We start from the raw sequence: 14458 nt of genomic DNA, 5'->3' as shown, positions 1-14458 counted from the left end.
GTGTGTGTGTGTGTGTGTGTGTGTGTGTGTGTGTGTGTGTGTGTGTGGAATTGGGTGTTGCTCTCACAGTGATTTGTGTTCTGGTGTTTATTAAACAGCTATTTTTGACAGTTTCTGAGTATCATCTGTTCCATTGATCTACTTTTCTGTTGGTTGTTGTTGTTCATTCTTTTTTTCAGTCATGCCCCACTCTCCATGACCCCATTGGGGGTTTTCTTGGCAAGGATACTGGTGTGGTTTGCCATTTCCTTCTCCTGCTCATTTTACAGATGAGGAAACTGAGTCAAACAGGGTGAAGTGACTTGCCTAGGGTCACACAGCTAATAAGTGTCTGAGGCCAGATTTAAACTCAGGATGATGAGACTTCCTAACTCCAGTCCTGGCACGCTATCCAATGTGCCACCTAGTTACCCAATGAGGGATACAACATGTAAATAAATAGGCTCTTGAAAGATATGTTAAGCGCAGGTAAAGGTAATCAGAAAGAGAGAAGCCCAGCTCTGAGTAGAAAGCAGAACATGAAATATAGCCCCTTACCTACTCTTGTTAGAGAGACAGTAAATAACAGAGGTAGGATACTGTATATGGTATCACTTGTAGTCGCTGTATTTTTGTTTTTTTAATTGTCTTCCTCTGATACAAAGAGGGTTTAATTTCTTGGGAGCATGGAGGTAAAATATATTCAGAAAATATTGTAATGCATAAATTAAAGACATCATTACAACTTCCTTTAAACACATGAAATCTCAATTTTGCTGGCATATAATTGTGCATAATAATTTTTGATAATTTATTCCTTCTCTATTTGTTGTGAATTTACTTTATTTTTTACATTTTAGAAAACTGATTTTCCTCATTCTTTGGGAATGAAGTTAGATAAAAGTTTTATCAATTAAAAAAACCTTTGTTTTCTACATTAGTTTAAGAGTCCTTTTCTCCAATTTTATCCATTTCTCCTCTGATTTTCCACATTTCCTCCTTTGTGCTTGTTGGGGTTCTTAATTTGTTGGTTTTCCCTAGGAAATTTTAATTGCATGATGGCTCAATTTTTTTTCCAGTGAAGCTTTCAGGGATAATGTCTTCCTCTGAGTAATTCTTTAGCTGCATCCCATAAATTTTGGGAAGTTGTCATTTATATTCTTCCCTTTAACTTAATTATTTATTGTTCTTGTGGTTTTTTTTTTCCTTTGACTCACTGATTTTATGTTTTCCTTAGTCTCTATTTGGGTTTGTATCTTTTGCTCATGTTTCTTTTACGGATTTTTAAATTTTTATGTTATGGTCTGTAAAGTATATGTTTAATATTGCTGTCTTTTTACATTTATTTGTGAATTCTTTATATGCTAGCATATGATTAGTTTTTATAACAGTGCGTTGTAATGGCAACATACGTGTATATTCTTTAATATTCCAACTCATTAAATAACATAGCTTTCTAATATAATTTTTCCAATAATCCATCCTATTTTGTCTTTGTTCATCTGTTAGATTTATCTGGCTCTGAAAAAGGAAGATTCAAGTCTCTTCAATTATCATGTCTTTTTGCAATTCAGTTTACTTTTCTTTTAAGAATGAAGATGCTATTCCATTTGGTTCATGGATGCTCAATGGTGGCAGTGTCACTGTCTATGGTACCTTTCAGTGTAATGTAACTTTCTTGTTTCTCTTGACACAATCAATTTTTTGTTGTTGTCTTGAGTGAAAGCATGTTTGCAACTCCCTGATTTTTTTGAATTCCCTGAAGTATAATACATTTAGCTCTTGCATTTCATTCACCCTATATGTGTGTTTGTGTTCATTTTTTTTTCTTGTACGCATCAAACTGTTGAGTTTTTTTTTTCTTCATTCTACCATTCATTTTCACTTGCTATAATAATGGGTCTAATCGGGCTCATTTTGGCAGCACATATACTAAAATTGGAACGACACAGACAAGATTAGCATGGCTCCTGCGCAAGGATGACACACAAATTCATGAAGTGTTCCGTATTTTTTTTAAAATGAATGTTGAAAACTAAAAATAAACAAAGAAAAAAAGAGAAAAAAAGAAATGTAGGTGACCGTCTCTTCTTTCTATCCCATACAGGACCAGCTAGAAAATGGTCAAGACTTCAGAAAATATAAAGAAGAAAAAAAATGAGTCTAGTCTTTTCATATATGGGATAATAATTGTTAAATTTGTGCATTTTTCATCAAATTCTGTTATTAATTTGAACTTTTTCCTTTCTCTTTGAAATTACCACTTAGTCCCTATGGTTTGTTTTGTTTATACAAATCTTATGCTTGTCTTCTACTATGGCCTTTTTGACTATCTTGCCTATTCCCAAATTCCTTGAGTTTACTTTTCTTGTTTTTCTCTCTCTAGAATTTTTTTCTCTCTTATATTTCTTCTGCAAAGATAAGAGTTTAGTCCAGAATCCTCTTTGTCTTTCCTCTCTCTCTTTTTGACTCTACCATCTTCCTCCAGGCTACGATTTATATAGATATTGTTTTCTCTTTTTACATTTTATTTTTAAGATATTATATTTTTTCAAATAAAAATATTTTTTAAAAAAACTTATCTCTCCTTCTACTACCTCCCTTGCTCCAATTAACAAATTAAAAAAAAGAAATGAAAAACAATGCCCTCAGTACGGTAATACAGCAAAACAAATTCCTAAATTAGCCGTTTTGGAAAATGTATGTCTCTTTCTGAATTTTAAGTTCATCACTTCTCTGTCAGGAGGTGAGTGGTACTTCATCTTCATCCTTTTGGACTCATGGTTTATCAGTGCAAAGATAAACTATGAGTCCACAAGAACAAAGATAAACATTTAAAAAACTTTCAAAGTTGTTTTTTCTTTATAATGTTATCATTGTATAATTTTTTCCCTATTTCTTCTCACTTCCCTCTGTATCGATTTAGAAAGATCTTCCCAATTTCCTCTGAAATGTTCATTTCATCATTTCTTGTGACACAACGCTTAGTTTTGGTTTAGTGAAAGTTTTTCTTTTTTCTTTGATCTCCTGGTAATATAGGCCTAGTAGTGATATAGCTATAAACTGTGTGCACAGTTTAGTAACTCTTTAAAGTATAATTCCAAATTGCTTTACAGAATGACTGGACGAATTCACAGCTCCACCAACAATGTATTAGTGTGCCTATTTTCCTTTCGACCCCTCCAACACTTGTCGTTCCCCATTTTTGTTATCTTTGCCCATCTGAGGGATATGAGACAAAACCTCACAGCTGCTTTAATTATCATTTCTCTAATTATTAGTGATGTGGAACTTTTTCATATGGTTATTGATAGCCTAGCTTTCTTTCTTTGATAACTACCTGTTGGCTGGTGTGGTGCTACATGCCTGGAATCCTCCCTTTATTGGGGAACAGGGACACTTGCAGAGCATTTATTTCCCCAGTGCCAAGCATGACGTCTGGCACATAAAGGCTTGTTAAATGACTGGTTGAACAGAAAAGGTAGAAGGTGTAATGGATGGGGGAGAGCAATTATAATATTCATCTTAGCTTGAGAAAAGAAAAGGGGAAAGGGCAGTAGGCAGATTCAAAGGAAACTGAGATCTCTATGATCTGATCTATAGTGAAATGAATAGAAACAGAACAATTTACACAATGATAACATTTTAGAGAAAAACAACTTTGAAAGACTTCCAAACACTGACTAATGCAATCATTTCACGAGTCTGGAGGACCGAGATGAGTCATGACGCCTACCTCCTGCCAAAAAGGTGATGGCTTTAAAATGTAGAATGAGATATGTTTTTGGACATGGCCAAGGAGGGAAATTGTTTTGCTGGACAGTGTGTTTGTTGCGAGCTTTTTTTTTTTTTTTTTTAAATTGTTCAGTTGGGGGGGAAAAAGGGGAGATAACGCTTGTAAAAATAATTACAAATTTACAGCTTCTATTCTCAAGAAGCCTACATTCCAACATTCCAGTGAACTCATGAGCCTTCACCTGGTCGAGATGAAAGATTTGGCTGGGACCTAGGTTTATAAGTAATCTCTTCCTCTATCATGTCAGTGTGATAGATTTCATGACAATTAAAAAACAAGAACTAAACTTTTACCTAAAAAGGGGGTCTATGTAGCTTTAAGATGAATGGAAATCAATTAACAAACATTTATCAAAGGCCTACTATGTGCCAAACACCATGTTAGGTAAGTTAGAGGTACAAAACCTTCATCATTCAACTGAAACTGCTCTCTACAAAGTTACCAACAATCTCTTAATGGCCGAATCTAATGCCCTTTTCTCAATCCTTATCCCTCTTGACTTCTCTGCAGCCTTAAATACTGTCAATCACCCTCTCCACCTGAATACTCTTTCCTGTCTATGTTTTTGTGACACTTATTTTTTCTGTTCTTCTCCTACCAGTCTGACCACTCCTTTTTAATTGTCCTTCATTGGTTCTTCATCGAGGTCAAGCCATTAACCATGGATGTCTCCCAAGGCTCTGTCCTGGGTCCTCTTTTCTTCTCCCTCTGTATTATCTCATTCAGTGATCTCGTCAACTCTCATGGGTTCAAGTAGATGCACTGATTATCAGTTCTATAGATACAGCCCAAAACTCTCTTCTGAGCCCCAGTCCCACATCACCAACTGTTTTTGAACATTTCATACTGTATATCCTAAATATAGTTCAAACTTACATGTTCAAAATAGAACTATTACATTTCTCCCCAAACTTTCCCCATAACTTCCGTCTTACTCCTAATCTCTTAGAATTGCAGTATTAGTATTATCCTCGTCCCAACAACCCTACATGTCCAATCAGTTGTCAAATCTTTTCACTTCTACCTTCGTAACCAGTTATAAAGTGGCTCTATCTATCCTTAAATCTCTCTCCCATTGGCTTACATGATCCTACCTTACTCTCTCCCCCATTTCCATAAAGCCAAAAGAGTCCATTATAGTTATAGCCCATTCTTCCAGGCTAGACGAGAAAAGCAGGGTATTGTTTCTTGAAGGATGCACTCTTTGCCTGTATATTGAAGGAGGAAATCCAAACCCGTTATCAGCTTAATTGATACACTAGAAGTTAGAGAGAGGCAATGAGATAAAGAGTGATTACACTCCTTTGGTGTTGGGGTCAGGCAGAAGGCAGGTGACAGGAACAGCGCAGAGTGGTAAACCTGAGGAAATTTGAGAAGCTGCAGGGTGAGGCTGTGATTTTTCCTCCTTATTTTTTGCTCAGTCTTTGTCCTGGCTGTATAACTTTCTCATGTATTTCTATTTTCATCAGAATAAGCTTTCATAATCAGATTCCACATTTTCCATAATAAGCTAATCATAGCACTAACAAACCATAGGTACTAATCCATGTGCTTACCTCCAACACAAAAATACTTGGCAATTTGCAAAGAGCACTTGACAATTCCAGTAATGAAGACTGAACACAAATACTAGGATCAAATAATTTTGAAGTTAGCAACATAGGCATTAAATAGAAGTAGACAGAGAACTACTTATAAAAAGCAGCTTACAACATGAAGTGCCATCAATGATGTTTTCTATTGCTTAATTTCTTTCGTTTTTACAGGTCCAACTTTCATGGTTTTATTCACCTTGCAAAATACGTATTCTATAATTTTGGCATGCTGCTACTGAACGGTTGTGGTGTGTTAAAGTCACATGATAAGGAAATAATATAAGAAACATGCCCAGAAATATTGGAAACAAAGGGGAGAGTACAAACTGATAGAATATGCAAACCACCAAAAAGAAAGAAACCCCGAGCTTAAACCAACAAACAATGCATTGACCAAGCTCCATAGCTTTAGCATCAAAAACAAAATGTCCTAAGCAGTCAGAAGGAAGCATTCACATATTAAAAAGCACCAAATGCTGTGCATAAGATAATCATGACCAAAAAAATTCAGAATAAACTTAACAAGGAAAAGGAGATTGGCCTGTACCCTAAAATTACCTTCCCTGCAAAACTAAGCCTGATGAAGAAAGATGGCTTTCAGTGAGATTGCAAAATTTCATCCTTTCCTATTCAGAAATCCAGTACTATACAGGGCCTTTTACACCCACACTGACAGAGTGGCTGAAACTTAACAGGGTAACATGCATACACTCGAAGGCAAGTAAAGCATAAAAGATACTTTAGTTTTAACATGCTTTGAGGAGGTTACAAGTCTTTCGTAGATTTTAAATCTCAGAATAAAACAGCACTAAAAACAAAACCAACATATAGGCCTAAATGGAGACTTAAAATACTAATAAGTGGGTCAAAACCATCACAGAAATGACAGAAATGCAGAATAAAATAACTCTTGAGTTATGACCCCACACAAATTGGCAAAGGTGGTAAAAGATGGAAAAATTCAAGGGGGGGGGGTGAAGTGGTTGGGAAAACGGGCAAAGTGATTCACTGTGGATGGAGCTATGGGTTGGTCTGTTTATTTCAGAAAACAATTTAGGGTCTTGCAAGAAAAGTTACAAAACTACCCATACATTTTGACCCAGTGATCCTGGTATTGGACTTATACTCCAAGGATATTTTTGACAATAAGAAAAGATCCATCTGAAGGAAAAGACTTATAGCAGCACTATTTGTAATCACAAAGAGTCGGAAACAAGCTGTGTGCTCAGTGATTACAGAGTGGTTGAACAGATTGTGGTATATGAATGCTACAGACTATTACTATGCCTTAAGGAATGGGGAACATGAAGAATTCAAAGAAATATGGGAAGGTCTGTATGAAGTGATGCCCAGTGAACCAAACCGAAATGAAAGAATGTTATACACAATGACTCCAGCTACGTCCATGAAGACAAATTTTAAGGGTTACAAAACCTTGACTAAGCACATTGGACAATGTTGATAGTGTCTTATGAAGCATATACCCTTCCTTTCAGAACACTTCTAAAAATACAAAAGGGCAAGTCCAAGCTGTTATACTTAAATATTTGGGGGGCTTGTATGTGTGGTGAAGTCATTCACTTGTGAGCATACTGGAGTTTTGCATAATGTGTTGAAGGAAAATTCATCGCCACTGTCCCGCACCTCCTCTCTTCCCCCTCCCCTCCCCCCCCACATGCACTCACACGCGATCGACCTAGGGTAGCAGCCCTGAGCTGCTGAACAGGGTGCCAGGTGCAGCATCTTGGTTCCCCAGGCAGCACTCTGGGAAGCCCCCTTCCATTGGGCATGGATAGACCACAGCATGACTGTTGGGCTAGGCAATCAAAGACTTGGTGAACGTTGTTCTGACTGTGCGCCACACTGGCATTATCGTGGCCTGTCTAATTCCTTTGCTTCACTGAGGATCACAGACTGACCATGGTGGTCCCCCCTCCAAATTCAGTGTTAATACTTGCATTGTAATGCACTGCTGAGAGGTATATATGAAGCAATCAGAGTACAAGGAGGCAGGCTGATTTAGCGCCATCAGTCACAGCAAATCCCTTCGATATCTCTCCTATACCTACAATTGTTTCTATCATTTCCTAGTGGAGTGAACACACAATGTTGATAAGCTTCTCCAGACAGTCAAGCCTGCTCAGGATTTTCCCATATCCCAGCTCACTTAACAGAATCAAATAGCTTGATTAGGCTCATGAAAACAACCTACATATCAAAATGCTTTTCTCAGTGCCTCTCATACAGCTGCCGAGGGGAGAATAGCAGTCTGTTATTCTGCAAGTGTCACACAGACTGCTGAGATTTGTGGGGAGGATGCCTAGAGCACCCCATCTCCTGTCTTCCTTTGCATGTCTGGGCCCCGCGCCTCAAATTCTTTCCCTCTGAGCCTCTGGGAATCTCTACTTTTTCTCAATGCTAAATGTTTGCGCCCCCCCCCCCCCCCCTAGCTTGTATCTATTTTGCACATGTTTACTTGTTGTCTTTTCTGGGAGGAATGGAAGCTGCTTGAGGACAGGGACTGTTTTATTTTTGTCTTTGTACCTCAGCACCTAGAAGAGTGCCTGGCACATAATAGACCCTTAATAAATGTTTGGTGATTGACTCATGAGAATGCTATTAATCTGCTGAGTTAGAGAAGAGCTTATACCTTCCCTAACACAGATGTGATAGGGGCACATTCTTGAGCCCCTTCCATGTCAATCTAGGTGAAGGAAGCTATTTTGAAGTCACATGTAGTGGGCCCTCGGGTGGTTATTGAACCTTGTGAATTACTGCTTCACCCAGATGCCAATCCTTCCCCCCCCTTAACCCCCTCCATGCCTGGAAGGAGGGAAGTGGCGAATAGGCAGAGTATCAGGTTTATACTAGTTGGCAGAACAAAACATTTCAGCCAGTTCTGGGGGTAGGACAAGTTCTTATTCGCCTGAGACTTTGAGATCACAGTGAAAAGAGGTGGGCCCAAATTTAATCATTGTACCAAAGAGGTGATTTGGACATCTCTCAGTGGTCCTAGGCTAGTCCAATACATTCCAGAAAAGAGATGTGAAGACAAACTGGACCTTTAGCAAATGCACCGAGCCACTCTCCCAAGGCACGCCCCGCCCCATCTACCTCTGAAATGAGTGGTTCAGAGGGGAGTTCCCTTTGCCTCCAACCTTCTTCACCACTTAGGAGTTATAACAATCCAGCTGCTTGGGAGACAATATGAAAACACTTTTTTAAATCCCAAAGCCAAAGGAGGCTACTCCAGCAGGTCCCCAGAGCAGATTTAGAACTCATAATCCTTCTCCTTCTCCCACCTCAAAGGGAAAGTCAAGAGTCCGACAAAACCTGTCCAGGTCAGCCAAAGTGACTTGTAGGTCCAAAGCCTTCCCCGTTTTCCTCTATAGGACTCAGTGAACAAATGGACCCAAGCAGTCGCCTGAAAACTGCTGCCCTGGGAGGAGGGCACAGGGCAGGCTCTCAGGGAGTTTTGCAAACACATGGAGAGGAGCTAAGTGCAGCTCCTGCCAACTCTCCTTGGGGTTCTGAGCACTCTACCTCCTTCCACTTTGGCCTACGATCATTCTCCGGAGGCAGATGACTATGCCTGCCGTTTCCAAAAGCGACAGACAACCTGTGCGTCCACTGGGCCTACTCAGGGCACACATGCATTAACAAACGAGCTCCATTTTACACCAGCGTTTCTTTCATGGGAATGAGTAGAGACAGAGGAGCTAAAGGGGCAAAAACTTACTCAAAATCCAATTTTCTGAAGCATCCAAGCTGGATAAACAAATAACACCCGTGACGAGTGACCATTAAGTCCCAAAACCTTGGTAACCATCTCCTCTCGCAGTTACCATCTCCTCCCACTTAGCCGAAATCTATGATGCTACTTAGCAAGACCCAGGCAGATTGGGAAAAATGGCCCAGTGTCACGGAACGGGAAAACCAACCGACAGCTTTAAGGCTCTCCACTCCAGTGAGAAATAAGGTTGGATTTGTGAGGCTTCTGGCCACCTCAGGCACGGACGCTGCAGTAATTAGAAATGATTTTCTAGAGGGTTTTTTTCTGCAGTCTTACTAGGCAGCGGTGAGTCCCTCGAGAAGGAGGTGACAGGCTGCAGTCTGGCAAGCAGGCACTACAGTGCCTCCAGACTAGCAGGGATGGATTGGAAAGGGACTGGAAAAATATATGCCGGAAAGCAGAAGATGTTGACCCCAAAGGCAGTCCCATCAACAATGCTGAGAGGAAAAGGGTGGAGTCCTATCTTAGCAATTTGGAGCAAGGTTGGGATTTGAAATCAAATTGTTCAAATTGTTCACCACCCAAATTTTTTGGTAGTTGTTCTAATTCTTGGCCTCTGCGTTTCTAGAGCAGAAGTGGATCTTAAAAGGTACAAGGAGAACTTCTGGGTCTCAGAAATGAGCTTGGAGCAGGATGGAACCAGAAGGTCAGGCCTCTGAGGATTTCCAAGCCAGAGCAAAGGAAACAAAGGAGAAGTGTAACAATGGCCTTTAAAGGTTGGGCCACATGGTTAGGGGTTTGGATGTCAAAGAACTCTTGAAAACCATCAATGAAATTATAGAGGTGCTGAGAGTTTTTTGTCCAAATCCACACCCTCTTCCTAACTTTTCTATGGGCGACCCCTCTGACACTTCCTGTAGGTACTCCTGAGTGGAGTGATCATCTCTATGGAGACAGTAGCCAGCACCAATTATTCTCCTGTATTCCCTTCCCAAAGCTTCAACTGGCAACTCAAACTTATCATGCCTCAAACAGAACTCATTTCTTTTTCTTCCTTCCTTCCCTCCTTCCTTCTTTCCTTTCCTCTCCATTTCTTTCTCTTTCCTTCTTTCTTTCCCTCCTTCCTTCTTTCCTTCCTTCCTTTTCTTTCCATTTTTTTCTCCTTTCTTCCTTTTTCTCTCCATTTCTTTGTCCCTCCTTCCTTTCTCTTTCCCTCCCTTCAGCAAAATTCATGAAATTCAAATCATTTTTTCTTCCTCTGAAATTTACACTCAACTAAAATAATTTCCCTGTGGAGCCAAATGACGTCCTTAAAATTTCAAGGTTCTATGACTTTGTAAGTGGAGATATTCCCTCCACTGATCAAATAAGTAAGCAAACATTCATTAGATACCTGCTATGTGTCAGGCATTGTGCTTTATTAGATACCTACCGTGTGTTGGGCACTGTGCATGGCACTGGGGATAAAGAGACTAAAGCGAAACACTCCTTGCCCTCAAGGCGCTTACCTTCTATAAGGGGAGACAACATAGACATATCTGAGTATTCACAATAAACACAAGGTAATTTCGGCGGTGGTGGTGGGAACATTAACAGCTGGTGGGAAGGGGGATGATGGTGTTGGAGTTAGTTCAGATCCCAACTGCTCTGTAACTTAGTACAGAAGATGGATTTCCAAAGGTACTATGGCCGCAAACATTTCTAAGTGACCAACCCAGTGGCAAGTGTCTCTGAACATCCTCCAACCACAAACTCAAAGCCTTTCCAGCTTGGTAGGGGCCTGCTAGCACTTGTTCTCTGCTGGCACAGCCTTTGAGAAGCTAGGGCCACACAAAGTCTACAATGAGGCATCAGGGCAGGACATTTGACACTTGTCAAGTAATTGTCATTTTGCTTTTCTCTGAACCTGTTATTTCCTCAGTGTGGGGAACTCCCATTATGGAAACTCCCTCCACCAAGGCAGATGGACATCTCATCTATAAGGCATGGCCCAAGCTTCCTGAAGGCAATGACTTGCCCATAGTCACAAAGAAGACATTGCCATATTAGAAAAAACAAAAGTAAGATATAATTTGGTAACTGCTGAAGGGAGTAAACTTCCCTCCCGTATTAAGAGAAGCCATTCAGGACAACCTGTCTTCTCAAGGCTTAGGCAATAGGGGGCAGGAGGCAGAACAACCCACCCTTTTGGACCAAAGAATATTAACTAGAGCAGTGAGGAAGGACTGTAGTCCAACGATGACACTTCCTTAAATGTGCCAGCGTGTTTGTCTTTGGCATCCCATAGGGGTTTACTCTTGGCCTAGAGGTGGGGACAAAAGCCTAGAGCCTTAGATACAGGTCAAGCAAGTGCCCAGACTGGAGACTTTTGGTGGATTGGCAGTTGACACTTTTGGTAGGCCTCTCTAAAAGTTTCCTCACTCCCAGGGCTGCAAATTTGGCTGCTGTGAACCTGGGTTTGACTGTATTATGCAAGTCTCATAAATTCTGTGTATGAGACACTGTTGAATAAAAATATATAATTTACCACATTCAAATAATTTTTTCCTAACTCAATCGGATTAAAAATGTACTGGGTCAAGCAAAAAAAAAAAAAAAAAAAAAAAAAAAAACCAAAACAAAACCAAAAACTAGGTTACTGAGTTGTGGGAGAGTATCCACATTAACGGATGAATGTTGGTTAGTATTCTGGAGCAAGTGAATGGTGCAATCTAATGCATTTGCTTTAGACTTGTGGCATTTGAAATTATCCGGCCCCTTTGAGGTGCTAAAGTCCTTGGCTTATTTCCCTAGAGACAATTTAAATGTCTTAGTTCATGTGCCCTCCAGAATTCTTATATTGGGCCAACCTTATTTCTAGGTAAAACATGTACCACTTCCTACTGAGGCTTAACAGCCAATGAAAGGTGTATTGGATCCCAGATATCTTCCCAACAGTATTATTGTTACACCTGGGATCCCCCTATTTCTCGAGGTTTGGAAGATGCCCACTTGATGCCGTGTCACGGTGATAGGGGCTTGTCAGTTAGTGAGTGAACATTTACCAAGCACCTAGTATGTGCCAGGCACTGTGCCAGGTTCTGGGGATACAAAAAGAAAGGAGCTCACAATTTAATGTCAATCTGATTATTTATTTCTAATCACTACGTGTATGAGTTTTAGTTTTTGTTTCCTAGTGCAACTCTATAATTATGGGGTTCTAGTTGTCAAATCCTTTGGAAGGAGGTGGGTCCCTGAGGATGTGGCAGGGAAATAGATGTAGCTAGTTACTCAAGATGTGCTCATTCATTGAGCCCAGGGCCTGTCTATTAGATTGACTTGGAGCCCAAAGACCCAAGTTTGGGTTCTAGAGATGACACTTCCTAGTGATCTTAGACCAGTCATATGACCTTGTTGAGCATGAGCCTTTTCATCTGTCCAACAGAGATAACCTCAGAGTGTTGTTGTAGGGAAGGCATTTTGGGTACTAGAAAGCAATATATAAATGTGAGCCAGCATTCTTTCCCAATTTTGCCTAACCTCTGACCTGTCCAGCAACTATACCAGTTAAGACAAGGTGCTGAGAATCCTTGGCAGGGTCTGTAACTCATTCACAGGTTTCTCCAATTGAACATTTTATCTTGGTAGATGGGAATTATGACCTTGAGCAAGTTAATGAATGTCTCCTTTTCTCTCAGTATTCTCGAAATCTGTCGAGTGGAAATAGAAACTCCCATCCTACCGACCTCACATGGTTATGAAGAGAATCGAGTTTGCTAACATGTGAGAAAGCTTGACCAGTGTATAAATTGCTATATGAGACACCATGCAATACAATCATTTGACCTACTGGTTTCCATTTTAAGTGTCTGGATGACAACACATTTCTTATATACTTTATTTCCTGAACAATCTCATTCCATAACACGTCTACCATACAGAAACAAGAACTTTCCCACTGGCATTGGGAGATTGGATTGGGAACCAGGGTAGTCAAAAAGCAAAATCAAATTCCACCCTTGATATATGAGCCTAGGGCTAGGCTGGGAAAGCTAGGTATGTGGGATTCTGCCTCTCTCTGAGCCTAGATAATCCAACAGGGCCCCAGGTAACAGAATGATCTTCCACTTTCTCTCTGTTACAGTAAGACTGGTCTCTTGACCCCTTAACTATGCCACACCCAGTACTTTGGCTCATCTTGTCTCCCCTGCCTACAATGCGGTCCAGTCCCCAAGTCCACCCCGAGTCTAACCTCCTCCATGAATCTCTCTCTAGGGTGCACATATCATCTGCATGGTGGATCATGGTACTTCCTCAAATCCCATCCATCATCCAGAATCAGGCTCTGCTTATTTCAGTGAATCTGCATGATGAGCTCACTGATGTGAGAACTCTCTTTACCAACGCAGATTGAAACCTGTCTATACCTTCTTGCCCCATGTAATTCTCGTACATATCCTCTCACAGAGGGTCTACACGAAGTGATAAAGGGCCTCCTTGGGGTCTTTTCACATTTGTCAGATCATAGAAGCATAGATTTAGAGCTGCGAGAGACTTTAGAAGTCATCGAATCTACACTCTCGACTTTTACAGATGAGGAAACTGAGGCAAAGAGATTTTTTCCAAGCTCACGTAGCTGGCGTTAAAAGGTTGATAGATCTATTATAATAACTGACAGATTAAGCAATTTTTCCAGGCACACACAGCTAGCATTCTGAGGGATCTGAAGTCACATCTTCTTGACTCCAAGGGCATCCTTCAATCCTCTCCATTTCAGGAGTGCCAGCACAGCACTTTGGTCACACCTCTGTTACCCGGGGCTCTCAATCCATTGTCAGACCATCCCTCTTTCTGATCATACATTGCTTAAATGATACCCCTGAAAAGCAGACAGGTTTAGTGTTGGGGTGGGCTGTCATCCAGCCCACCCCAACTTTAAGCATGAATTCTGCTTACAAAATCTTCAAGTGGCCACCCATCCTCTGCTTTCATGCCTCCAGGGACAGGCAACACCTTGCACTTTTGGACTACTTTGTAACATCTGCCCACTGGGACTGAGGAAACCAAATATAACCCCTTTGGCTCACTCTAACCCTTGAAATATTTTGAGGATAATATTCATTCCATTCAGTTATCCTGTATTCAGCAAGCATTTCTTCTACAACTACTGTGTGTGAAGAGCCTTATGAAAAATGGGGAAGGAGGAACAAAGAAATTCATATTCTCCTACATTTTCTCTGGTCCGGTCTAAATATCCCCAGCTTCCTCACCTAACCCCTGAATGGAATAGTTTCAAGACCTTAGGCCCATACTCCTCTGGATAAACGTGTCTTCTCCCTTTCATGCATTATAGTAACACGTGTGCATGTCCCTTTT

At 40.5% G+C, this 14458-nt stretch overlaps 1 non-coding gene across 1 annotated transcript; it reads left to right on the top strand.

Annotated features, from left to right (window-relative positions):
- The first annotated feature begins 1887 nt into the window (after positions 1–1887).
- Positions 1888–1994, top strand: LOC114025076. The gene has a single exon (XR_003566994.1). It is a non-coding gene; the product is annotated as a U6 spliceosomal RNA (small nuclear RNA).
- The last annotated feature ends 12464 nt before the right edge of the window (positions 1995–14458 follow it).

This window comes from Vombatus ursinus, unplaced genomic scaffold, assembly GCF_900497805.2.
Source record: "Vombatus ursinus unplaced genomic scaffold, bare-nosed wombat genome assembly UNPS02004577.1, whole genome shotgun sequence".
In the NCBI taxonomy this organism is placed as follows: Eukaryota; Metazoa; Chordata; class Mammalia; order Diprotodontia; family Vombatidae; genus Vombatus; species Vombatus ursinus.
Note: the sequence above shows the minus strand (reverse complement) of the source record. Positions and strands in the feature narration are given on the sequence as shown.